Genomic DNA, 26,552 nt, shown 5'->3' on the forward strand with positions numbered 1-26,552 from the left:
GGATGATGCCCAACCAACTGAGCCACAGCAGTTAGTGCTCTGGTTTTTAAATTATTATTAAGGAATTTTTCCCCTTCTCTCAGGTCCTTAATTACCTTAAATTTTCTTCTGGAACTTCTATGGTTTGTCCTAGTGTGCACTGCTCTGTAGATCCATGTGTTTTTCATCAAAAAGGATATTCAGTTGTCTAAACGCCATTTGAAAGAAATATCTTTTCTCACTGGTTTAAGATGCCACTTTCATCGTATTTGAGTTTTGTAGGTATTTGTGCTTGTATCTTAAGTTTCTATTTTGTTTCATTGTGCAAAAAATTTACTGTTTTAATCATTAATCAATTCATTATTTTATCTTTCCATTTTTACCATTCTAAAAAATATCTGGTAGAATTGGTCACTTTTCCCATTCTTCTTTCCAGAGTTTTTCTTACTATAGTTTCTTACTTACTTTTCCATATGAACTTTATAATTATTTTATCTAACTCCAGGAAGAAAGTTGGTGTTTTCATTGGGATTCACCATACCTTTATAAATTAGCTTATAGAGAATTGACATCCTTGCGGTATTGACCTATCCAAGAATATGGTTTAGCTCTTCATTTGTTGAAGCGTACTTACATATCTTTCAGGAGTGGTTTTCTTACTAGTTTTGTGCATTTTGGTTAAGCTTATTTTTAGGAATTCTACCTATTTGGTTGCTATTATAAATGCCATCTCCTCTTCCTTATACCTTATAAAGAAGTTAAACCTAATAACTTGCTATTGCTTGTATTTTAAAAAGCTATCAATTTCTATGTTAATTTATGTCCTATGACTTCATTGTTTCCTGTTATTTCTTTTACTAGATCACCACTGGCTTTCTTACATACTCTACAGCACATGTTTTCCGTGGTTACTTGGAATTAAGAAAGATCCTAATGGGCCTTCTGGGTCAGTTTTCACCGTCACCTCCCCCAAGAAAGGGAGGCTCTTATTCTTAGTGTAGGCATACTGTTGTAGATATCAGATTCTGACATTTATTTCAATGTTTGCCCCCCTACACCAAGCAGTTCTCTGGCACCAGCAGATTATTCTACAATTCAACTCAATTTTGACACTATGTACTTGGAAATAGCATTAAATACCAGTCAAAAGTCCCAATTGTCACCTGTGCTTCTGACCAACTGGTTATAGATTGGAGGCTTCGGTGACCCCCTCTGGACCCAGTCCTATTGGATTTTTTTATGGAGGCTTCATTACATAGGCATGATTGATTAACTCATTGGCCATTGGTGATTGATCTGCAATTCGTAGCCCCTCTTCCCTCCCCAGAGGTCAAGGGGGTGGGACTAAAAGTTTCAACCCTTCTAATCACAGGATTGGTTCTCCTGGAAACTAGCCCTCTCTTAGTCACTTTCCAAAAGTCACTTCATTCACATAAACTCTGGTGTAGATGAAAGGGATTTGTTAGGAATATCAAGGTGCCTTTATCCGTTTTATCACAGGAGATTCCAAGTGTTTTAGGAGTTCGGGGCCAGGAGAAGAGACAAAAATCAAACATACGTTTCTTGTTATATATCACAATGCCACAGTATTACATGGGATTTTCAAAGAATTGGAATTTATATACGTTGTAAGTAGTGACATTACTTAGCCAGAATTTTGTATTTGAAGGCTTTCTTTGTATTTGTGTCTCTCTAAAATAGATTTTAATCAGTTGACATACAGTGCACATACTTAGATAAAATGTACAATTTGGTAAATGTTGGCATTTGGATACACCTGTGAAATCATTACCACAGTTAAAATAATGAACATGGGTATCACCTCCATCCCTTGTTATAAGCCCCTCCACCTTCTTTAGGCAAATACTGTCTTGCTTTCTGTCAAAGTAGATTAGTGGTTTGTATTTTCTAGACTTTTATGTAAATGGAATCACAGTATATATCTTTTTTAAAAAATGGTTTTCATCCTCACCTGAGGATATATTTATAGATTTTAGGGAGGGAAGTAGGGGGAGAGAAAGACAGACAGACAGACAGACACACACAGACAGAAGGAGAAAGTGAGAGAGAAACATCCATCTTTTGCCCCTCATACGGATCAAACCTGCAGCCTAGGTATGTGCCCTGACTGGGAATCCAGCCTGCAACCTTTTGGTGTTCAGGACGATGCTCCAACCAACTGAGACACCTGGCCAGGGCACAGTGTATATTCTTTGTTGGTCTGGCTTCTTTCACTCAGCATAATTGTTTTGCGATTCATCCATATGATAGCATGTATCAATAATACATTCCTCTTTATTGCTGAGTAATATTCCTTGTTATGGATATATCACAGTTTATCCATTTGCCTGTTGATTGATTTTTGGTTATTAAAAATAAGCTGCTATGAGCATTCGTGTGTGTACATCTCCTTTCATTTGTTTCAGTTAAGTACCTGGGGATGAAATGGCTTGATCATATGGTATGGATATTTTAAAAAGTTTAACTTAAAAAAAAAATTCCTCAGACTTTTTCAGAGTTATACCATAAAGATACCTTTTCACAAGATGTTTACATAGCTTAGTACCTTGCTACTCCAAGTGTGTTGTGGATTTGTCATTACCTGGGAGCTATTTAAAATTGCTGAATTTCAGGTCCTACTCTACACCTAATAAATCATGACGTGCATTTTAAAATATTAGAGAGTTCCTTGAGTGGTTCAAATGCACATTAGGATTTGAGAAGCTCTCGTTTAGAGAAGTTGTTCTTTCTTCTGTTGTGCTTTAACATGCCTTACAGCTTTGACTCATATTTTTGTATGTCATTCTCAAATGGGGCTGGGAGATGCAGTATTATTTTTAAAATTCCAACATAATATTGATAAATTCTGAGTGGTTTGCTCTTCCTCAGATGATTGTTTCATAGTAATTAACTAATGGCAATAAATTTTTGCTTATTGCTCATTTTAAATATGGTACTTTTAGAAGTAATTATTTCCCAAGCATTTTTTTTAGTGTAGAGCTTTGTAGCCTGACACAAATTTTTTTGTGTATGGGTAAGAGATAATCTTCTTCTTTTTGTGTAATTTATCTGGTGAATGAGTTCATTTGCTAGCCTTTGTTTTTGTTGATATTTTTGTTTTCATAACCAGTGATTTAATTCTTCATTATTTTCACAAGTGGGTATCCTGAAAATTTCTGTAAAGGTTAATCTATTTACTCTTAAGTTCAAGGAATACAAAATAAATTCAGAAATGACTTAATCAATCAGTAAATTAACTAAATATCAATGCTTTTCAAGCCAAATTCCAGTTATTTATTTTGCCTACTGTTTTACATTTTCTCTATTGCTCATTTCCATTGTTGCATGAATATTTAGGATCAAGCTACATTGATATTACTGTCACCTTCCTGAATTAGTGTTAATGTTGAAGGGCATGGCCTCAATCAGGATTAGGAAATTCCAATTTAAAACGTTTCCAAAACAACCCCAGTAATTAGATTAAAAAGTAAACATTTGTTTATCAAGTGAAACAAGTTAGTATTGTGTAACTTATAATTGAGTTGTTCTCCAGAAGTTAATATGTAAATCTGATATGATGTCAGTCCGGAAAAAGTCCAGCCATTGTAAATGTAACAAGAACGGTTTGTGCACCATCAGTATTACCTGGCAGCCAAGGAGAGTGGACTGGAATGTGCGTGTGTGAACAATGAAGACTTCACTGTACTAGTCCGTGAGGCGGTAGATGCTGTTGAGTGAGCATATGTACTGTGTGGCTGTTGTATTCAAAATGACTGAGCAAATAGAGCAGTGAATCTGCATCAGATTTTGTGTTAAGCTTGAATATTCCTCTGCGGAAACTGAATGATTCAGAAGGCTGCAGCTATGGGCGATAAACTGGTGATTGGCAGCTTCATCATGGTAGTGCTCCCACTCATTCATCATGTCTCTTGCAGAGTTTTTTGGTGAAACATCAAATCACCCAGGTGACCCAGGCCCCCTCCAGCCCAGATTTGGCGCCCTGCAACTTTTGGCTTTTTCCAAAACTAAATTCACCTTTGAAAGGGAAGAGATTTCAGACCAACAGTGAGATTCAGGAAAATGCAACGAAGCAGCTGATGGTGATTGGGAGAACTGTGTGAGGTCCCAAGGTGTCTGTCTACTTTGAAGGGGACTGAGGCGTAGTTGTCCTTTGTACATTGTTTCTTGTATCTTGTTCAATAAATGTCTCTATTTTTCATAGTACATGACTGGATTCCTTCTGGACAGACCTCGTTTTCTCGAATTAGATAGTAATGCTTGTGGTAAACTATTTCTGCACAGTAAGATTGCTTTCACTTTTACATTTTTGTTTAAAATATCAGTTTTTCAGGCCATTAAAGCACCCTCACCCGTATTTCTTTTTTACATCCCCATAGGCAGTTAAGAAAGAAGGAGACGCTATGGGTGATTTAATTTTTATTTATTTAAAATTTAACACAGCTGTTTTTCAGAAGAGAAAAATATTTACCCTGTTATTAAATTCTAAAAGGAATTTATTGCAAATGGGCACTTCACCTGTTTAACCGATAAATGTCTTCAAATACAGTTTTACAGAAAAAAAGAAACCTTAATAAGGTGACTTTTTGTTTTATTGATTTTTGGCTTTAAGTTAGTGTACCTCTTTGGGAGGCAAAGTTAATGAAATAAATGTAACTTTACCTCCAAAGGGTAGAGTACTAGAGGAATGGATGGATGGATACCATTTTCTTTAGGCTAATGTTTCTCAAATTTTGTGGTGAAAGACCAGTTTGAAAAAAATAACCCATTGCTTGCTAATACTTTCCTCAAGTATAATAAAAATGAATTACTAGAAAAATTAAAAGAACGATGTAGAAAATCATTAGTTTTCGTTGTTATATTGCTTTAAAATTTCCAGAGGACAACAACTGAGTAGCACTCCTTGAGACTGGTAATTTTAAGTGTGGTCCCTCAGTGTACAGCTTTATTATCCCATCAGAACTTGTTAGAAATGTGAATTGTCTGATTTTACCCCAGACCTATGTTTTGAAATGAGACATAAGCAGTTCTGAAGCACACTGACTTTGAAGAGCCATTGCCTTGGGCTTCTTGTCTAAAATGTTGATTATCTGGGCTTTCTAAGAAAGAATTGGATAATATAAACTCTTGAGTGCCTACTATGTGATGGAAAGACTGAAAGATATGGATGGTTAAAAAGTTAAACCTGTCGTGGATTCTTAGATATTAAAATAACATATAATTAAAGATTGAGATGTTTGAAAATATATATTTTAAATGAAAAAAGATTCCAGTGTTTTAGATACTAGGCATATGGATTGCATAAATAAAATTCTTTTGATCGAATTGAGAAGCTTGACTTTGCTCTTGCCCACATGAAGTCTCTGCGGGTTAAAACTCTTCATGCTTGTAAGACCTCAGGGTTGCATAGGAACAAATACATACAGCTCTAAGTTGGAGGTTTGGCAGGTTGTTTAGGTACATGTTAAAAGGAACTAACACATTGTTATGTTTCAGATCACTTCAGATTGAAGTGGGATCTTTGTCTTTATTAATCTGTATTTTAACTTCAGTGAGTTTGTAACTAGTACATAGAAACACAAGTGATTTTGTATATTGATCTTGTATCCTGCAATATTTCTAAACTCACTTTATTAGTATTAGAGTTTTTGTTTTGTTTTGTTTTTGTTTTGTTTTTAGATTCTATCAGATATCCTACATAGATGATCATGCGTCTGCGAATCCTACATAGATATCCTACATAGAAGATCATGGATCTGTGAATAAAGGCAGTTTTACTTCTTCCTTTCCCAGTCTGGATACTCACTCGCTCTTTCTGCTTGCCTGCCTTCCTCTCTGGTGATTAAACTGACTAGGACCTCCAGTACAACATTGAATAGAAGTGTTGAAAGTGGCTATTTTTATATTGTTACTAATTTTAGGGAAGATATATTCAGTATCTCACTTAAGTATGATGTTAGTTGTGGGTTTTTGGTTGATGCCCTTTATCAGGTTGAAGAAATTCCCTTCTATTTTTAGTTTCCTAGGAGTTTTTGGAATGGTAGTTGTGTTTTGTAAATTTTTTTTATATGGAATTGATCATACTGTTTTTCTCCTTTTGAGTTATTTATATGATGAATTACATTGATTTTGAATGTAAACCAATGCTGCTTTCCTGGAATAAAGACCATTTGGCCACGTATTACCCTTTTTATATATTGTTGGATTCTATTTGCTAAATAAATTTTTGTTTACATGATTGCATCTTTGTTTACAAGGAATATCTGTAGTTTTCCTGTAATTTCTTTTTCTGGTTTTGGCATCAGAGTAATGTTGGCTTTATAGAATGAGTTGGGAAGTATTCCTTCCACCTCAGTGTCTTGGAAAAATTTGTGTAGAGTTGGTATTATTTTTTCTTCAAATAATTGCTAGAATTCACCAGTGAAGCCATTCGTCCCTGGAGTTTTTTTTGTATGAAGTTTTTTAACTAGAGTTTAATTTCTTTAATAGATATGAGGTTATTCAGGTTATCCATTTCTTCCTCTGTGAGCTTTGTTTCTTTCAAAGAATTTGTCCTTTTCATCTCTTATTGATGAGTTTATTGGTGTGAACCAATATTCTCTCCTCTCCTGTTTCTGTCATTGGTAATTTGTCTTCTTTTTTCTTCATTGATCTGACTAGAAGTTATTAGTTTTATTGACTTTGTTTTCTATTTCACTGATTTCCACTTTGATCTTGATTATTTCTTTTCTTCTACTTTAGGGTTAATTTGTTCTTTTTCTAGTTTCTTAAGGTAGAAGCACAGTTGTTTATTTGAGACCCATCTTCTATTTCAGTATGGGTGTTTAGTGCTATAAATTTCTAAGTGCTGTTTAAGATATTTCCTGGTTTCCATTTCAACTTCTTTGTTCCCAGAGTTATTTAGAAATATGTTATTTAGTTTCCAAATATTTACTGGTTTCACAGGGATCTTTGTTACCATTTCTAACTTGATCTCATTATAGTATAAGAGCATAGTCTGTATGATTTGAATTCCTGTACATTTTTAAAGACTTGTTGTATAGTTTAGAATATATTTTGTTGTGGTAAATTTCCCTTTGAATACAAAAAGAAGGTATATGCTGCCTTTGATGGGTAAGCATTCTATAAAAGTCAGGACAAGTTAGATAGTAGTGTTCTTAGAGTCATATCTGTGCTAATTTTCTGTGCATTTGTTTTGTCTGTTGAGAACATGGTAATGAAATCTCTTTACTCGCATATATGCCTATTTACCTTGAAGTTAAATTAGTTTTTATGTATGTGGAAGCTCTATTTTTAGGTGCATAGATGGGTAGGATTGTTAGGTCTTCCTGACTACCTGACCCCTCTAAGCAGTGTGAAATAAATTTCTAAATCCCTGGTAATTTTCTTTGATCTGAAATCTATGTTGGATGTTAATGTGGTCACATTAGTGTCTTTGAGTGGTGTTAGCATGCTATATCTTCCTTCTGTTTTTTTTCTTTTATCCTATTTATGTCTTTATATTTAAAGTGCATTTATTATTGATAGTTTATAATTTTGTCTTTTTAAAAAAATTCAGTTTGGCAATCTCAGTTTCTTAATTGTGGTGTTTAGACCTTTTACATTTAATTTGATTTTTAAATTAAGACTTTTTTAAGGGCAGTTTTAGGCAGCAAAGTTGAGGAAAAGAGACAGATTCCCCCTATACTCCATACTATCCTTGCTTTCCTTGCTCTCAACATCTACTACCTACCAGAGTAGAACATTTGTTACAGTTAGTGAACCTATATTGACAAATCATTATCACCCAAAGTCCATGGTTTACATTACAGTTCACTCTTGGTGTTGTACATTCTGCGGGTTTGAACAAGTATAATGACATGTACCCATCATTTTGGTATATAGAATTTTTTCATGGCCCTAAATTTCTTCAGTGCTTTGCATACTTATTATTCTGGGCCCCCCCACAACTACAGATACTTTTACTGTTTCCCACTGTTTTGCATTCCTGAGAATGTCATATAATTGGAATTATATAATATATAGCCTTTTTAGATTGGCTTCTTTCACTTACTAATATGCACTTAAGATTCTTCCATTTCTTTTCATGGCTTGAGAGCTCACTTCCTTTTAGCATTGATAATGTATTCCATTGTCTGAATGTACCAGTTTATCGACTCATCTATTGAAGGACATCTTGGATGCTTCCACATTTTGACAATTATGAATAAGGCTACTATAAACGTTCGTGGACAGGTTTTCTACAGACATAAGTTTTCAGCCTCTTTGAGTAAATAACAGGAGGGCACAATTGCTGACTGTATCTTAAGAGCATGTTTTGTTTGGTAAGGAACTGTCTTCCAAACTGGCTGAATCATTTTGCATTATAACCAATAACTAATGAGAGTTCCTGTTTTTCCATGTCATCAGCACTTGATGTTGTCAGTGATTTGGATTTTTGGCCATTTTAATAGATGTATAGTGGTATCTTGTTATTTTAATTTGGTTTTCCTGATCATATACAAAGTGGAGCATCTTTTTTTTTTTTTTTTAATGTTCACCAATATAGAGACTTTAATTATGAATAAAAATCTTTGCCCAATAGTTTTTTTATTGAATTTATTGGGGTGACATTGGTTAATAAAATTATATAGGTTTCAGGTTTACAATCCTATAATAAATCACCTGTATTTTGTGTTCACTATCCTGAGTCAAGTCTCCTTCCATTACCACTTATCCCCCCATCTCTTCTACCTCTCCCAATTCCCCCCTTCTTTCTGGTTATCACTATATTGGTGGTCTGTGTCTATGAGTTGTACTTTTTGGGTTTGTTTGTTTGTTGTTTTCTTAATCCCTTCACCTTTTTCCGCCTAGCCCTGTAACACTCCTCCCTCTCTAACAGTTGTCAGTCTGTTCTGTCTATGGGTTTGTCTCCACTTTGTTAGTTTATTTTGTTCATTAGGGTCCACATATAAGTGAAATCATATGGTACTTGTCGTTCTCTGACTGGCTTACTTCTCTTAGCATAATGCTGTCCAGGTCCATCCATCCTGTCTCAAAGGGTGAGATTTCCTTCTTTTTTATGCTGAGTAGTAGTCCATTGTATAAGGGTACCACAGCTTTTTTTATCTACTTGTTTACTGATGGGCACTTAGATTGCTACAGATCTTAGCTATTGTAAATAATGCTGCAATGAACATAGGGGTGCATATATATTTTTGAATTAGTGTTTTGGGTTTCTTTGGATAAATTCCCAGAAGTGGAACTGCTGGGTTATAAGGCAGTTCCATTTTTAATTTTTTGAGGTAACTCCATACTGCTTTCCACAGTGGCTGTACCAATCTGCATTCCCACCAACAGTGCATGAGGGTATGTTCCCTCTACATCTTCACAGGCACTTGTAGTTTGTTGATTTATTGATAGATGATACCTCATTGTGATTTTAATTTCCCTGGTGATTAGTGACATTGAGCATCTTTTTATATGTATATTGGCCATCTGTATATTCTCTGTGGAGAAGTGTCTGTTCATGTCCTTTGCCCATTTTTTAATTGGATTGTTTTTTGTTTTGGTGTTGAGTTTTATAAGTTCTTTTTAAATTTTGGATATTAACCCTTACCAGATGTATCATTGGTGAATATGTTCTTCCATTCAGTGGGTTGTCTTTATTTTGTTGAAGGTTTCCTTGGCTGTACAAAAGCTTTTTAGCTTGATGCAGTCCCATTTGTTCATTTTTTTTCCTTTGTTTCCCTTGCCTGAGTTGATATATCAGAAAAAATGTTGCTACGAGCAGTGTCTGAGATTTTACTATGTTTTCATCTAGGATTTTTATGGTTTCAAGTCTAACATTTAAGTTTTTAATTCATTTTGAGTTTTTTCCTGTATATGGTATAAGAAGATACTCTAGTTTAATTTTTTTGCATGTATCTGTCCAATTTTCCCAACACCATTTACTGAGTAGATTCTCTTTATTCAATTTTATGTTTTTGCCTCATTTGTCAAATAATTAGTTGACTAGAAAGGTGTGGGTTTCTAGGCTTGCCATTATGTTCCATTGATCTATTTGTCTGTTTTTATGCCAGTACCATGCTGTGTTGATTACTATGGCCTTGTAGTACAGTTTGATATCAGGTAGCATGATTCCTCCAACTTTGTTCTTCTTTCTCAAGATTGCCGTGGCTATTTGTTGTCTTTTGTAGTTCCATATAAATTTTTAGAATATTTGTTCTGATTCTGTGAAATAACTCTATTGGTATCTTGATAGGAATTGTATTGCATCTCTAGATTGCTTTGGGTAGAATGGACATTTTAAAAATGTTAAATTTTTCTATCTGTGAATGTGGTATATGGTACCACTTATTTGTATCTTTTTCAATTTCTTTGAGTGTTTTATAATTTTCTGAGTACAGGCCTTTTATGTTCTTGGTTAAACTTCTAGGTATTTTATTCTTTTTGAAGCAATTGTGAATGGGGTTGTTTTCTTAGTTTTCCTTTCTGATAGTTCATTATTGGTGTATAAAAATGCACTGGCTATTTATTTTGTGCCATACTACTTTACTGAATTCATTTATCAGTTCTAGTAGCTTTTTGGTGGAAACTTTAGGGTTCTCTGTATACAATATTATGTCGTCTGCAAATAATGACAATTTAATTTTTTCCTTTCCAGTTTGGATGCCTTTTATTTCTTCTTGTCTCATGGTTAGGAGTTTAGTACTATAAACATTGTGAAAGTGGACATCCATGTTTTGTACCTCATCTTAAGAGAAATGGCTTGTAGTTTTTGTCCTTTGAGTGTATATGATTTTGGCTGTGGATTTGTCATATATGGCCTTTATTAGGTTGAAGTGTATTCCCTCTATTCCCACTTTGCTGAATTTTTATCATAAATGGGCGCTGTATTTTGTCAAATGCTTTTTTCTCCATGTATTGATATGATCATGTGATTTTTATCCTTCATTTTGTTTATGTGGTGTATCACTTTCATTGATTTGCAGATATTGTACCAACCTCGCATCCTTGGAATAAATCCCACTTGATCATGGTATATGGTCTTCCTAATGTGTTAGTGGATCTGGTTTGCTAATATTTTGTTGAGGATTTCAGCATCTATGTTCATCAGGGATATTGGTCTATAATTTTCTTTTTTTGTAGTGTCTTTATCTGATTTTGGAATTATGATAATGCTAGCTTCCTAAAATGAGCTTGGGAGTCTTCCCTCTTGATTTTTTTGGACCAGTTTGAGAAGGATAGGTGTTAGTTCTTCTGTAAGTGTTTGGTAAAATTCACCTGTGAAGCCATCTGACCGAGGACTTTGGTTTTTAGAGTTTTTTGATTACTGTTTCAATTTCACTACTTGTGCTCTGTTTATTCAGATTCTTTGGTTTTCCCAAATCAGTTTTGGAAGATTGTGTCTTTCTAGGATTTATCCGTTTTGTCCATATTGTCCAATTTGTTGGCATATAGTTGTTCATATTTTCTTATAATTCTCAATATATCTTTGGTGTCAGCTGTTACTTATCCTTTATTTTTTATTTTATTTATTTGGGTCCTCTCTCTTTTTTCTGATGAGTCTGGTTAAAGGTTTCTCAGTGTTGTTTATCTTTTCAGAGAAACAGCTCTTGGTTTCACTGATCTTATGTATATTTTTTTAAGACTCTCTCATTTATTTCTGTTCTGATCTTTATTATTTTCCTTTCTTCTACTCACTTTGGACTTTATTTGTTGTTCTTTTTCAGGTTCCTTTAAGTGTAAAGTTAATTTACTTGTGATTCTTTTTTTTCCAGTTTTTTCTACAGCAGAGATAAGGTTTAATGCGGTTATTACAAAGAACACAGGCTTTGCCCTGGCCTGGTGATTCACTTGGTTGGAACACTGTCTGGTACACCAAAAGGTTGTGGGTTCAACTCCTGGTCAGGGTACATACATAGGTTGCAGGTTCAATCCTTGATCAGGGAGTGGACAGGAGGCAACCAGTTGATGTTTTTCTCTCACATCAATGCTTCTCCCCCGCCGCCCCCCCCCGCCACCACCTTTCTTTCTAAAACAAATCAAAGCATACCCTGGGATAAAGGGTTTTGTTTTTTTTTTTAAACAAACAAACAAAAGACAAGAATGCAGGCTTTGGTTTCAAAATACCAGATTCCACTCAGTTGAAGTTCTGCCATTTATTGGTTGGGTAACCTTTGTGGCAGACCCAAAACGGTCTCAAAAAGGTATGTCTATGGTCAGTCCCTGGTATCTGTAAACATTGATTTCTGTGGCAAAAGATGAGATTAAATAAAGGATTTTCAGAAGAAGAGTTCATTCTAGATTATCTGCATGGACTCTAAATACAATCACATGTATCCTTAAAAGAGAAAAATAGGAGTTTTAGGACAGACTAGATTTTTCTTCTTTCTTGAAACAGACCTGTAATGCTATGAATTTCCCTTGTAGGGTAGCTTTTGCTTTGTTCCATGGATTTTGAATCATGTTCTCATAGTCATTTGTTTCAAGGTACTTTTTGATGTCTTCCTTGATCTCATTGTTAACCCATTCATTGTGTAGTTACAAGTTATTTAGCCTGCATGTGTTTGTGGTTTTTTCAGTTTTTTTCTTGTGACTGATTTCTAGTTTAATACCATTATGGTCAGAGAATATGCTTGATATGATTTCAGCCTTCTTACATTCATTGAGACTTGTTTTGTATTCTTACATGTGGTCTATCCTAGAAAACATTCCCTGTGTACTTGAAAAGAATGTATAGTCTGCTTTGGGGTGAAATGCTCTGGTGGTGGAGCATCTTTTCTTACGCTTAATTTTCATCTGCATATCTTTAGTGAGATGTCTGTTAAGGTCTGAGATCCATTTTTAAAAATCAGGTGGTTTGTTTTCTTATTGTTGAGTTTTAATATATTTTGAATAACAGCCCTTTCCCAGATATTTTTTCTAATTCTCCAGTTTGTCTTCTCATTTTTTTGACATTATCTTTCGCAGAGTAGAAATTTTTAATTTTTATGAAGTCAAGTTTATAAGTTATTTCTTTCATAGATGGTGCCTTTGCTGTTTATCTAAGAAGTCAGTGCCATATCCAAGGTCATCAGGTTTTCTCCTGTTATCTTACAGTTTTCCATTTTATATGTAGGTGTGTGATACATTTTGTGTTAATTTTTGTGAAGGCTGTTACATTAATGGGGGGGGTTGTTTGTTTGGTTTTTGCATGTGAATGCCCAGTTCAACCACCATTTGTTGAAAATAGTTACTCTATTGCATTGCCTTTGTTCCTCTATAAAAGAGGGCCTGTTTATGTGGGTCTGTTTCTGGGCTCTCTGTTCTGTTCCATTGATCTATTTGTTCTTTCCCCAATACCACACTGTCTTAATTACTAGAGTTTATAAGTCTTGTAGTCAGTATCAGTCTTCCAACTTTTTTCCTTTTCTTCCATATTGTGTTGGCTAATCTAGGTCTTTTATTTCTTCATGTAAACATTAGAATCAGTTTGCCAATATCCACAAAAAACTTGTTGGATTTCGATTGGGATTGCATTAAATCTATATATAAATCTATATATCTATAAATCTGTATATACAGGGTGGGCAAAAGTAAGTATACAGTTTAAATGGAAAATAATATAATAATAATACAAAAATAAGCTATGTTTCACGTACGACTATAAACCTACTTTGGCCCCACCCTGTAGGTCAAGTTGGGAAGAACTGACATACTGACAATTTTGAGTCTTCCTGTTCGTGAATGTGGAATATCTCTTCATTTATTTAGTTGTTCTTTGATTTTGTTCTTCAGAATTTTATGATATTCCCTCATAGATATTGAAAATATTTTGTTAGATTTATCCCTAAATATTTTATTTTGGGTGTTGCTAATGTATAAGGTACTGTTTTTAATCTCAAATTCTACTTGTTCATTGCTGGTATATAAGAAAGTGATTTACTTTTGTATATTATCCTTGAATCCTGTAACCTTGCTATAAATCACTGATTAGTTCCAAGGGTTTTTTGTCAGTTCCTTCAAATTTCCTATATAGATGATCATGCCATCTGTAAACAAAGACAGTTTAACGTCTTTTTTTCCAATCTGTATACCTTTTATTTTCCTTTTTTGTCTCATGCATTAGCTAGAACTTGTAGTATGATGTTGAAATAAAGTGGTGAGAGGGGACATCCTTGCCTTGTAAGTGATCTTAATAGGAATGCTTCAAGTTTCTCAGCAGTACCTAGGATGTTGTAGCTTTTTGTAGATACTCTATATTAAGTTGAGGAAATGCCCTGCTATTACTATTTTACTGAGATTTAAAAGGATTTTTGATATGGTTTGGTCTTATTCTGTCATCTTACTCTTTTCTGTTTGTTTCTTCTATTCTTTGGTTTTTTTCCTCTTCTTATGCCTTCTTTTGGATTAAGTGCTTTTTATGGTTCCATTTTAACTCCTTATCAGTGGTTGTTTTGTTATTTTAGTGATTGCTTTAGGAATGTGATTCTCTATGGGGTCTGATTTATTTACGGGAGGACACTTGGTAATGTCTGAAAACCTTTTTGATTTTCGTAACTTGGGGGATGCTACTGACCTTGCGGATACAGGTCAGGGATGCTGCTAAATGTTCTAGAGTGCACAGGGCAGCCTCCTACAACAAAGGATTCTTGCCCAGTGTGTCAGTAGTGCCAAAGGTGACAACCTATGATTTGGGATTATAATGTACATTTTTATTTCATCACAGTCTACCTTCAAGTGATGTCCTGCTTATGTACAGTATAAGAACCTTATATTAGTGTACTTCCATTTCTTCTTGTCCAGCCCTTATGCTATTGTCTTCAAACATTTTTCATATCTAAGAAGCCCTATGATACATTCTTATTATTTTTATTTAAACAGTCAATTTTTCAAATACTTTAAAATAATATGAAAAAGATGTATATATTTATCCCTATCGTTATCACTATTCCTGCTTTTCTTCAATTTGTCTTATATCCAGACTTCCTGGTATCATTTTCCTTTTTACTGAAGGACTTCTATTAATATTTCTTGTAATGCCAGTCTGCTGGTGATGAATACTTTCAGCTTTTGTATGTCTAAAAAAAGTCTTTATTTCATCTTTTTTTGTGTTTGATAAAGCACATAACAAATTTTATCCTCTTAACATTTATAAATGCACATTACAATATTGTTAAGTATGTGCACATTGCTGTACAACAGATCTCTGGTTTTGCTTTTTGAAAGATTCTGGATATAGAATTTTAGGTTGACAGTTTTATCTTCTGATACTCATTTAAAATGGTATTTTGGGTTTTTTGTTTTTGGGGGGGGCCTTTTTTGCATTATTTCTGATTAGAAATGTGATGTCATCTGTATCTTTGTTCCTCTGTATGCAGTATTTCTTTTTTCCCAGTCTGGTTGGTATGAACAGGTGCTCTTTCTGACCATGAGTGACAGGCACTGTTCCCTCTAATCTTTGGGGGGTAGTTTTCTCCAATGTCAGGTAGTTTCTTCACATGCATGTGCTGACAGGTACTCTGTTTAAACACAGCAGGGAACCCTGTGAAGATTTCGTGGGCTCTTTCTCTTGCTGTGTAGTTCTTCCTTTTGGTTTGCTGTCCTAAGAACTTTAAGTGCCTTAGTCTTCCAGGACTCTTATTTCTGTCTCTGCAATTCATGACGTCTTTCTAGCTCTGCCTTAGTTCATTCTTTTGCTCCATGGTATGGAAACACTTTCAGTGCAGTAGGCTGAGACTGTCATAAGGCTCACCTGGTTTATTTTCCTTCTTTCAAGTATCATTGTCTTTTATTGTCCAGTGTCTGGAAAACCACTGTTTAAACTCTTTTGTCACTTTTTTTGGTTTGTTTGTTTTTTCTTCAGGTAGAGGGCTGAATTCATTCCCAGCCACTTCATCCTTTTCTTTCTTTCTTTTTTTTTTTTTGGCAATTTTTTTTTTATTGGGGTAAAAAACATTTATATAATGTGTAATTAATTATATTAACATGTGTAACTGTTTTTTTTGAATAGCACTGTGTTCTACAAGGTAACAACTGTTTTGTTTCAAAACACTTTCATCACCCTAAATTGAAACCACATACCCATTATGGGGTTTCTTATAGGTCAGTCTTACCCTAATCTCCACAGCCCCCCATCACTCGACAATAACTGCTAATATGAGGGTGGACCCAAAAAACTGGAATTTATTTATAAAAAATTGAGTATTTATTCTTACATGTTTAAACTTAAGTCACCTTCACAGTACTCTCCATTTGATGCGGTATACCTGTTGAAGTTTTTTCCACTACTCAAAACAGTTTCTGAACTCGTCAATTTTTATTCCTTTTAGTGCTTCTGCCATTTTTTGTTTTACCTCTTCCACATCAGCGAACTGTTTCCCTTTGAGGACTTTTTTTCATTGGGGAAACAAAAAAAAAGTCACTTGGGGTGAGATTGAGTGAATAGGGAGGGTGGGGCACGGGGGTCATGCCATTTTTGGTCAAAAGCTGCTGAACACTCAGTGTGGTGTGGGCAGGTGTGCTTGTAAATCGCCCATCATGAAATGGGCAAATGCATTGAAAGAGCCTTCAAAAAAAATTCACTGAAGCCAAACAGTCTCTTGCAACATCTCCAGCTAGTACGCTGATACAGATGGGTTCCTAGAACAGTCACTCGGGGTGGGGAGGAGCCCTCTAGTACAAGGGGCTCACCCTCCAGAAGATAATTCTGGGGGGGTTTTTGCGGGGGGGGGGTCTTCCCTCTTATACCTTCTTCGTCTATGGGTTTGTCTAGTTTTGTACATTTCCTATTAATAGAATCATATAATACCTGGCCTTCTCTTACATAGTCTAATGTTTTTAAAGTTAATCCATGTCATAGCATACATCAGTACTGCATTTTTCTTTATGGCGAAATAATATTTTATCATATGTATTTTGTCTTTGTTAGAGTGGAAGTCAAATGCTGAAGCCTTTTAACTGATGTCTGCTGCTGCTTTTATCTCTCATGTAGTCTATATTTGGCCTGCCAGGTAATTTTAATATGTTGCCAAGGCTGAGAATCAGATTTAGAAAGTACTAGAAGAGAAGCAGTTTTAAACAGAGAGGAAGAGGACTTATCTAGAATCTTTTCTTTTGTCTTCCTTCATCTCTTCCTTTCTTCTATTCTGAAAGGGATACCAGATCAATTTAAGTTGTTTTGAAGATTGGCACTGGTTGCTTTCTGTAATGCAAATTTTGAGTAAATTGTAGAAAATGTAGAGAAGAAAATAGACCACCTATAATTTCACCATGTAATACTTCTGCACATTTCTTTCCAACCTTTTTTTTTTTTTTTACTTTTTAAATCTGCAATTAGTATCCCATCACCTGTCATCTATTTATTTACTCTATTTGAGATAGGTTATCTACAATATGTGATTTTGTTTTCTGCTTTTTCTACTTAATGTGTAAGCATTTCCAAGTCTTAAATTATTTTTCAGGAAGTTTTAAATGGCAGTGTATAAGTTTATCATATAGATATACAACATTACAATTATTTCAGTGTTGCAGGTAATTAGGTTGTTTTCAGTTTTACTTATTATAATTATTTTTTAAATAATTGTTATAACTGTTAGATTTTTTACGGCTTAGAAACATACTACCAAACTGTTCTCTAGAACATGCCAATTTATACTTTAACAGATTATCTAGCACTCCTTCTTAGTGTTTGTTTTACTGGTCACAATTTTACCAGCATTGTAAATATTGCCTCACCACCATGTTTTATGTTAAATATTTATTTACCTCACAAGGTAATTGTTTTACATTTAAAATTTTTGCTTTATATTTGTTTATTTTGTATACGGTTCTGTGGGGTTTTTTAAAAAATTTATTATTTAGAGGAAAGGGAGGGATAAAGAGAGGGAGAAAAACATTGATGTGTGACATCAGTTGGTTGCCTCTTGCAGGCCCCCAACCAGGAGCAGCATCCCAGGTGCGTGCCCTGACCAGGAATTGAATCAGCGACCTTTCAGTTTGCAGGGGGCGCTCAGTCCACTAAGCCTTACCAGCCAGGGCTGGTTCTGTGGTATAATAAGAATAGAGAATAGAACATTTTCTTTCCCTATGAAAGTTCCCTTTAACCATTTTGCAGTCATATCCTCCACCTTCATTTCAGGCAACTACTGATCTGATTTCGATCACTGTAGGTTAGTTTGTCTGTTCTCAAACTTCATATAAGGAGTACCATACAGTATGTATCCACCTGTGTTTGCTTGTTTACTTTTAAAGTACACTGAGTTTGCTCAGTCTGCTTTTGAGATCCTGTTGTGTGTGTGATAAGTTTTCCCCATTTCTTTTCTTTTTTTCCTTTTAACCAAATATTCTATTGAATAAATGTATTCACTTTATTCACCTTTTGATGTACATTTGTATTGTTTCCAGTTTGTTGCTGTTGTGAATAAAATTGTAGCTAACATTTATGTGCAAGTTGTTTGTGGACATACATTTCACTTCTTGTGTACAGTACTTAGCAGTAGGATTGCTGGGTCATGTGATAAGTGTAATTTACTTTATAAGAAACTGCACAACAGTTTTCCAGAGCAGTGCTGTCATTTAACACTCCAACAGTTGTGTGATCAGTTTCTTAATTTTAGTTATTTTGTGGGTGTGTAACCAAAACTTCTGTGGTTTTATTTTTGTATTTTCCTGATATAATGATTTTTGAACATCTTTTAAAGTGTCTATTGATCATTTCTGTATCATCTTTTGTGGTGTGTCTGTTATCGGCCCACTTTGTTTAAAAAATTGGCTTGTTTTCTTATTGAAGTATAAGAGTTCTTTAATACAGTTGTTCATGTGGAAAATAATACAATAATTAATAAATAATAATGCAAGAATAAACTGTTTCATGTACTCCCAACTGTAAATCTACTTTTGCCCCACCTTGTATTCTGCATACAAATTCTCTCACATATATATTGTGAATATTTTTCCCCAGTCTGGCTTGTCTTTTTATTAAGAATATATTTTGAAAAGCACATATTTTTAATTTTGAGGAAGTTCAGTTTATTAATTCTTCCATTTATAATTTGTGCTTTTTATGCCCTGAGAAATCTTTGCCAAATCTAGAGTCACTAAGACTTTTCTCCTATATTTTCTTGTAGATGTTTTGGAAGTTGAGGCTTTATATTTAATTCTGTGATCTATTTTGAGTTAATCATTGCGTGTCATGTGAGGTAGGAACATTCAGCTCAATTTTTTTTTTTTTTAAAATCATCTCATGTCCGGACCATTTGTTGAAAAGACTGTCCTTTACCCCATTTAATTGGCATCTTTGTCTAATATTCATTACCTATGTGTGTGGAGGTTTGTTTCTAGATTCCTTTTATCTGCGTTGCATTATATGTTTGTCCTTATGCCAGTAACACACTATTATTGATTAATTTAGTTTGTAGTCAAACTGTGTATGTTCTTCAAATTTATTCTTTTTCAAGATTATTTTTGCTATTATATTTCTTTTGCTTTCCCATATGAATTTTAGAACCAATTTGTCCATTTCTTTTTTTTTTTTAAGCCTCTTGGGTTTTGATTGGGGTTATGATGAATCTCCATCCAGATGAGAGATTTTCTTTTTTTAATCCTCACCTGAGGACATCTGTAGATTTGAGAGAAAAAGTGGCGGGGGGTGGGGGGCATCTATGTGAGAGAAACATCAGTTGGTTGCCTCCCACGCATGCCCCAACCGGGGATAAATAACAACAGCCAACACACCAATAGCTCTCCAGTGTGAATGAATCAAAATTATACCTATTGTTTGTCAGATCAGCAAAAAGTCTATTTTCTGGTATGCTTCAAAATTTTAGTAATTAGCTCATGTGCATCATGAGATGAAAAAGGTTGAAAAACACTGATCTAGATCAACCTAGGGGAAAACTTACCTGAGAAAGGTTTTTTTCTGAATGTTATTGAACCTTCCAGCCCATGAATATGTTAAATCTCTCCATTTATGTTGCTGTGCAAGTTTGGCACATACTTTGTTAAACCCTAGGTATTTAGTTTTGATGCTGTTGTAAATGATACTGCCTTTTTTTTTTTTTTCCACTTTCAGTTGCTGGTGCATAGAAATAAAACTGATTTTTTTTTTTAAAGTATTTATTTTTAGGGAGGGAGGAAGGGAGGGAGGAAAGGAGGGAGAGAAACATCCACATGCAAGAGATATATTGATCGGTTGCCCCTTGCACGCTACCAACTGGGGACCTGGCCTGCAACCCAGGTATGTGCCCTGACTAGGAATTGAACTGGTGACCTTTCAGTTAGCAGGCTGGCACTCAATCTACCGAGCCATACCAGCCAGGGCTAAAACGGAATTTTGAGTATGGACTTGCAATCCTGTTTAATTTACCTTTTAGTTTTATCAGTTCTGCTGAGAGTCCTTTGGGTTTTCTCCCTACATAATCATATCATATGCAGATAGTTTAACTTTTTTTTTTTCCCCTCCAATCTGTATGCTTTTATTTTTCTTTTCTTCCCTTACTCACTGGTTAGAACTTCTGTTAAAATGTGGACTAGAGGTGGTGAGAACAGACTTCCGTGGCTTATTAGTGATCTTAGGAGGAAAACATTCAGTCTCTGACCATTAAGTATGATGTTAGATGTAGGTTTTCCATAGCAGCTTTCCCTTCATCAGCTTGAGGAAGTTTCTTCCTCTCAAGGAAATTTTTGTTATGAATGAGTGAAAAGGTTTTTAATTATCAAATCTCTAAGTTTTTTTGCTATTGATCTTAAAATTCCACTATTTTTGAATATTGTACCTTTGTTATACACTTAATAAGGACAAGAAACTTTTATCCCTTATGGTATGTCATGGGATATTGCAAATGTGTTATTAATTTATATAATCATCACAACAGTCCTTTGAAGTATATCTTACCTAAGTTTTACAGATGACCCTCACATCATTATTTTCCAAAGAAATTTAATTCCTTTCTTTCCCATTCCCTTCATGGTAGGTGTATGAATATTCATTTCTAATACTCAAGATTTCTATTTGTTTCTCCTTGTATTTTGAGGGTTCACCACATCCCCATTGATTTTAATTATTTTTAGAGTACGTGAAACGTTAACTTGGTTCTAAAATTCAAAACTATACACAGGGCATGTAGATGCTCAGAGAATTTTCAGTTCCTCCTTATACCTTCACTCCATTTATAATACCCTGTCCTTGTAATTCTTAACTAATATATGATCAGTTTTATGAAAGTTTCATTGGCACTTGAGAAGAAGGGTCGTTAGGTATAAAGTTTGATCCTTAAGTTGCTCAGGTCCTTGCTTATTCTTTGTCCACTTAATTTGCCTTATGCTGAGTGGTGTGTTAAAGTTACTGATTTTAGTGTGTCTTATCTATTAGTCCTTGCATATCCTATAGCTTTGCTTCATAAAAAAAATGGCTGCTAAGTTATTTGATGTATAGATATTCATAAGTGATGTAAATATTGAAAGTCTTTATTATGAATTGTGGTTTTTATCTAGGTCATGCTATTGCTGTTTGGCTTGAATTCTACTTGTCTGATATTAAGTTCTACTTGTTCTTATTGTCTTTCATTACATGATAAACGTTCATCTGCGCCTTTAATTTTATTCTTTCTGAACTACTGTTTGTGTGTGTGTTGTATATAGCATACAGTTGACTCTTGGGTTATGAGACAAGTTAAAGATCTTGTTTTTCATAGATGAGTTAAGTCCATTTATATTTATTGATATGACCAAAATTTTGATTTCAGCTCTTTCACAGTATTTAATTTTTAAAAATTTTGTTATATTGGCTTTGTTTCTTTTTATTTTTTGCTCTCTTTTCTAAAAAGATTGTATTTAGTATTTAAGAAGGGGTTTTTTTTCATTCTCCCATTTTTAGTTGCATTATTTTCACTTTAGTGTTTGAACATTAAACACTAAAGTGAAAATAATGTTTGAACATTGGCCTTCCAGCCTTTTCACCATCTTTGATGTGTGTGTGTATACACAGTTTTGCTGAAATTTTTCAGCCTGTCTCCCTCCCTCCCCTCTCTTCCTTCCTTTCTTTCTTTTCCTCACTTGAGGACATTTTGTCATTGCTTTTAGAGAGAGAGGGAAGGAGGGAGTGGGAGGGAGGGAGGGAGAGAGAGAGAGAGAGAAAGAGAGAGGGAGGGAGGAAGGGAGAGAGTGTTTTTGTTTTTTTTTTTTTTAGATGAGAAGGGAGGGAGAAAGAAGAGAATCATAGATGTGAGAGAGAAACATCGATTGGTTGCCTTTTTGTATGCACCGAAATGCTTCCTGACCAGGACCAAACCCTCAACCTAGGTGTGTACCCTGACCAGGAATCGAACCCATGACCTTTCGGTTTGCAGGAGGACACCCAACCAATTGAGCCACATTGGCCAGGGCTCTAGTCTCTTCTTGGTTGTATGAAAACAATTTGAAGATGGACTACGCTATCCAGTATGTAGCCACTAGTCATTTGTGGCTCTTGAGCACTTGAAATATGGCTGGTCTGAACTGAGATGTTCTATACATGTAAAAAACACACTGGATTTTGTAGACTCAATATAGAAGAAAAAATATAAAATAATCACCATTTTTAAATTAGTTACATGTTGAAATGATAATGTTTTGAATACATATATTAGCGTAAATAAAATGTTATTAAAATCAATTTTATCTTTTTACTTTTGTAAGTATGTCTACTAGATAATTTGAATATGCGGTTCACATTCGTGGCTTATGTTTCTGTTGAACAGTTCTATTGTAATAGGTTCCTCAAAAATCAGAATTTTGATTCTGATTACAGAAGTCTCAAGTTTTTTCTTTATTCTTGATACTTGAAGGACAGCTTAGCTGGATGTAAAATCCTTGGTTCACACTTCATTCACTGAGGTTTCTAAAAATGCTGCTTCATTGATGTTTTTATTATATGTTGCTTCTCAAGTCTAATGTAGTTTGATTATTTTGGCCTTTTAAGTTATAATATTTATAATAATATTACTGTTACTGTTGTTTTGAGGCTGTGAGGATTTTTAAAATTATTTTTGAAATAGTTTTATTCAAATATATGTCAGAGTAGGTTGTTCTGGGTTACTTTTGCCAGGTACCTGGTGAGCTTTTTTTTTTTTTCCTTATGAAAAACACGTAGCCTAAAATTTACTATTTTAACCATATTTAAGTATACAGTACAGTAGTGTTAACAATTTATATATGTAGTGTTATACAGCAGATATCTAGTGCTGTTTTTATCTTAGAAAACTGAAACTCTATCCATTGAACAACTTCCCCTTTTCCTCCTCCCTCCAGTCCCTGGCAACTACCATTCTACCTTATGTTTCTAAAATTTGAGTACTTTTTAGACCTCATATAAATGAAATTATGTAGCACTGGTCTTTTTGTGGCTGGCTTATTTCACGTAGTATAATAATGTCCACAAGGTTCATTGATGCTGTAGCATATGTCAGGATTTCCTTCCTTTTTAGGGCTGAGTAATATTCCATTACATGTATACAAGTGTACCACATTTTGTTTATCCTTTCATCTGTCAGTAAACTCTTGGGTTGCTTTTACCTTGGCTGTTGTGACTATCTGCAGTGAACATCGGTGTACAACTATCTTTCCAAGATCCTGTTTTCAGTTTTTTGGATACGTACCCAGAAGCGGGATTGCTGGATCATATGGTAGTTCTGTTTTTAGAGTTGTGTCTTCCGATCCATGAAAACTGGGTGTCTTTCCTTTTTTCTTATGTCTTACTTAATTTCAGCAGTGTTTTGTGGTTTTTAATGTACAACTCTTTCTCCTCCTTGGTTAAATTATTTCAGAGAATTTTTTTTCTTTTCAACACTGTTGTAAATGGGATTGTTTTCTTAATTTCCTTCACAGATTGTTCATTGCTGTTGTATACAAACAGCTGATTTTTGTGTTGATCTATCCTGTAACTTTGTTGAACTTGTTTACTTATTCTTGCAGGTTTTTATGAAATCTTAAGGTTTTGTACATAAAAGATAAAGTCATCTGTGGACAGAGATCGTTTTACTTTTTCCTGTCCAATTTGGATACCTTTTATAACTTGATAATTGCTCTCACTAGGACTTACAGTATGTGTTGAATAGAATTGGGAAAAATGAGCATCCTTACCTTGTTCCTGATCATGAAAGGAAAGCTTTTAGTTTTTCAACACTGAGTATGTTAGTTGTGCGCTTTTCATATATGGTGGACTTTATCATACAGGGGTGGGCAAAAGTAGGTTTACGTTTGTCTATATGGAAAATACAATAATTAATAAATACTACAAGAATAAACTGTTTTGCGCTGGCTTGTGAAGCTCGGTGGATTGGGCATTGGCCTGCAAACTGAAAAGACTCTGGTTTGAATCCCAATCAGGGCATATACCTGGGTTGCAGGCCAGGTTCCCAGTTGTGGGCATGTGAGAGGCAACCAATTGATGTTTCTCTCCCTCTCTTCTTCCATTCACCTCTATCTAAAAATTAATAAGTAAAACCTTTTAAAATTTTTTAAAAAAGAATAAACTTTCACATACAAATGTAAATCTGCTTTTGCCCACCCCTCTATATGAAAATTGAACAACATACTTCACAAGGGAATTTAGAAAATATTGAGACAAATGAAAACAAAAATACAACATAACAAAACTTAAGGGTTTCTGCAAAAGCAATCCTAAGAGGGAATTATAGCAGTAAACTCCTGCCTATATTAAAAAGATCTCAACTCAACAACCTAATTCTACACTTCAAGGAACTACAAAAACAACAAACAAAACCCAATTAGCAAAAGAAAGGAAATATTAGAGCAGAAATAAATGAAGTAGTATTTAAAAACATAGGGGAAAAATCAATGAAACTAAAAGTTGTTTTGAAAAGATCAACAAATTTGACAAACTTCCAGCTACATGAACTGAGGAGCTAACTCAAATACTAAAAACTCAAAATAAAAGAGACATTAAACTGATGCCACAGAAACAAAGAGAATAGTAAGAGACTACTACAAACAATTACACACAAATGAATTGGATAATCTAGAAGAAACATAAATATCTAGAAACATACAACCTATCAAGACTAAATCATGAAAATAAAAAAATCTGAACAAACCTATAACTAAGGATATTGAATCAGCAATCAGATATCTCTCAATAGAGTAAAGCTTACCCACCAGATGACTTCACTTGAGAATTCTACCAAAATAAAAAGACTTAACACCTATCCTTCTTAAACTCTTCCAAAAAAAAATTTTTTTTTGAGAGAAAAGGAAAATTTCCAAACTTATTTTATGAGGCCAGTATTATCCTGATACCAAAATCAGACAAAAATATTACAAGGAGGGTGGAGGGAGGAGGAAATGGGTGAAGGTGGTCAAAAGGTATAAAATTATAGTTACAAGATGAATAAAATTCTGGGACTGTACACTACAGTATGGTGACTGTATATCATGACAAGTGGAATTTATTCCTGGAATGCAGGAACAAAAATTTATCAATATATTACACCATCATAAAGAATCAAGGACCAAAAAACCACATGATCATTGCAATTAATGCATTAACAAAATTCAACATTCTTTCATGGAAAACCACTCAACAAACTAGGCATAGAAGAAAATTACCTGAATACAGAGATGGGCAAAAGTAGGTTTACAGTTGTATGTATGGAAAATAATGCAATACTTAAATAAATTATAATACAAGAATAAACTCTATGTTTCTCATACTCCTGATTGGAAACCTACTTTTGCCTCACCCTGTAAATCTTGATGTTAGAAAAGTCCAAACTTTTAGAGAATTTTTATCAGTTTATTTGAGCCAAACTGACAGCATCTGCAGGGAAGCAAGATCTCAAATGCTCCAGAGAATAACAGCTTTGCAGCTGCTTTTATGCATGGAAATTAAGGAGGGAATGTGAGGAAGACTACATGAAGGTGGGCCCAAGCAAGGTGAAGATTGGATTACAGGATATTTAGGATTATTCACCCTTTAGGAGGGGTCTGAAAGGGGCATTTCAAAGGTATGTTAACCTACAACTACAGAAACAATGGACAGGGCTTTCTTAAGACAAAAATGAACCTTTTTTGGTTTATATATTCAGTGGTTGCATATTGTATGTGCCCTGATCTGAGATTGAACCCACAATCTTGGCATGGGTCAGCGCTCTAACCAGCCGAGCTACCCAGCCAAGGCCTTATTCACTGAGTGATTTTTAACTTCTAATCTTAATATGAAAGGGATCTCCTGGAGAGTAACATAATCTAATTTTCCTTCTACAAGGTAAAGCTGGTTTGTTGGGAACGATCCACGGGTGGGTCAAAGGAGAAAAGTGGCCTTAAGTATTGGAAGTAATGAAAAGTTATTAGAATCTGGATATATTTTATAGGAACTTTTTAACTTTTGTCTCTTGCACATCATTTCATCTTTCTTTGAATTATCCAGAATTTTGTACTGTTGAAGTTTCAAGTACATAAATGCAGAAGATACTTAAAATCTGTGATAAAAATTATTTTCCTGTATTTGCATATTTGTTTGTAGTTCGTTATTGGTGACAGACACCTCAATTGCTTAAGCAAACAAAGGATCAATTTTCTTGTAATTAAGAGGTTAA

At 34.4% G+C, this 26,552-nt stretch overlaps 1 protein-coding gene across 3 annotated transcripts in view; it reads left to right on the forward strand.

The window, feature by feature from the left end:
• EPC2 (enhancer of polycomb homolog 2) overlaps positions 1-26,552 on the forward strand; it is a 113,117-nt gene that overhangs the window by 12,911 nt on the left and 73,654 nt on the right. The gene's annotated exons all lie outside the window — the stretch shown is intronic.

The sequence above is a fragment of the Pteronotus mesoamericanus genome, unplaced genomic scaffold (assembly GCF_021234165.1).
Source record: "Pteronotus mesoamericanus isolate MK-2021 breed Mesoamerican mustached bat unplaced genomic scaffold, CSHL_Meso_final scaffold_651, whole genome shotgun sequence".
NCBI classification, from domain to species: Eukaryota; Metazoa; Chordata; class Mammalia; order Chiroptera; family Mormoopidae; genus Pteronotus; species Pteronotus mesoamericanus.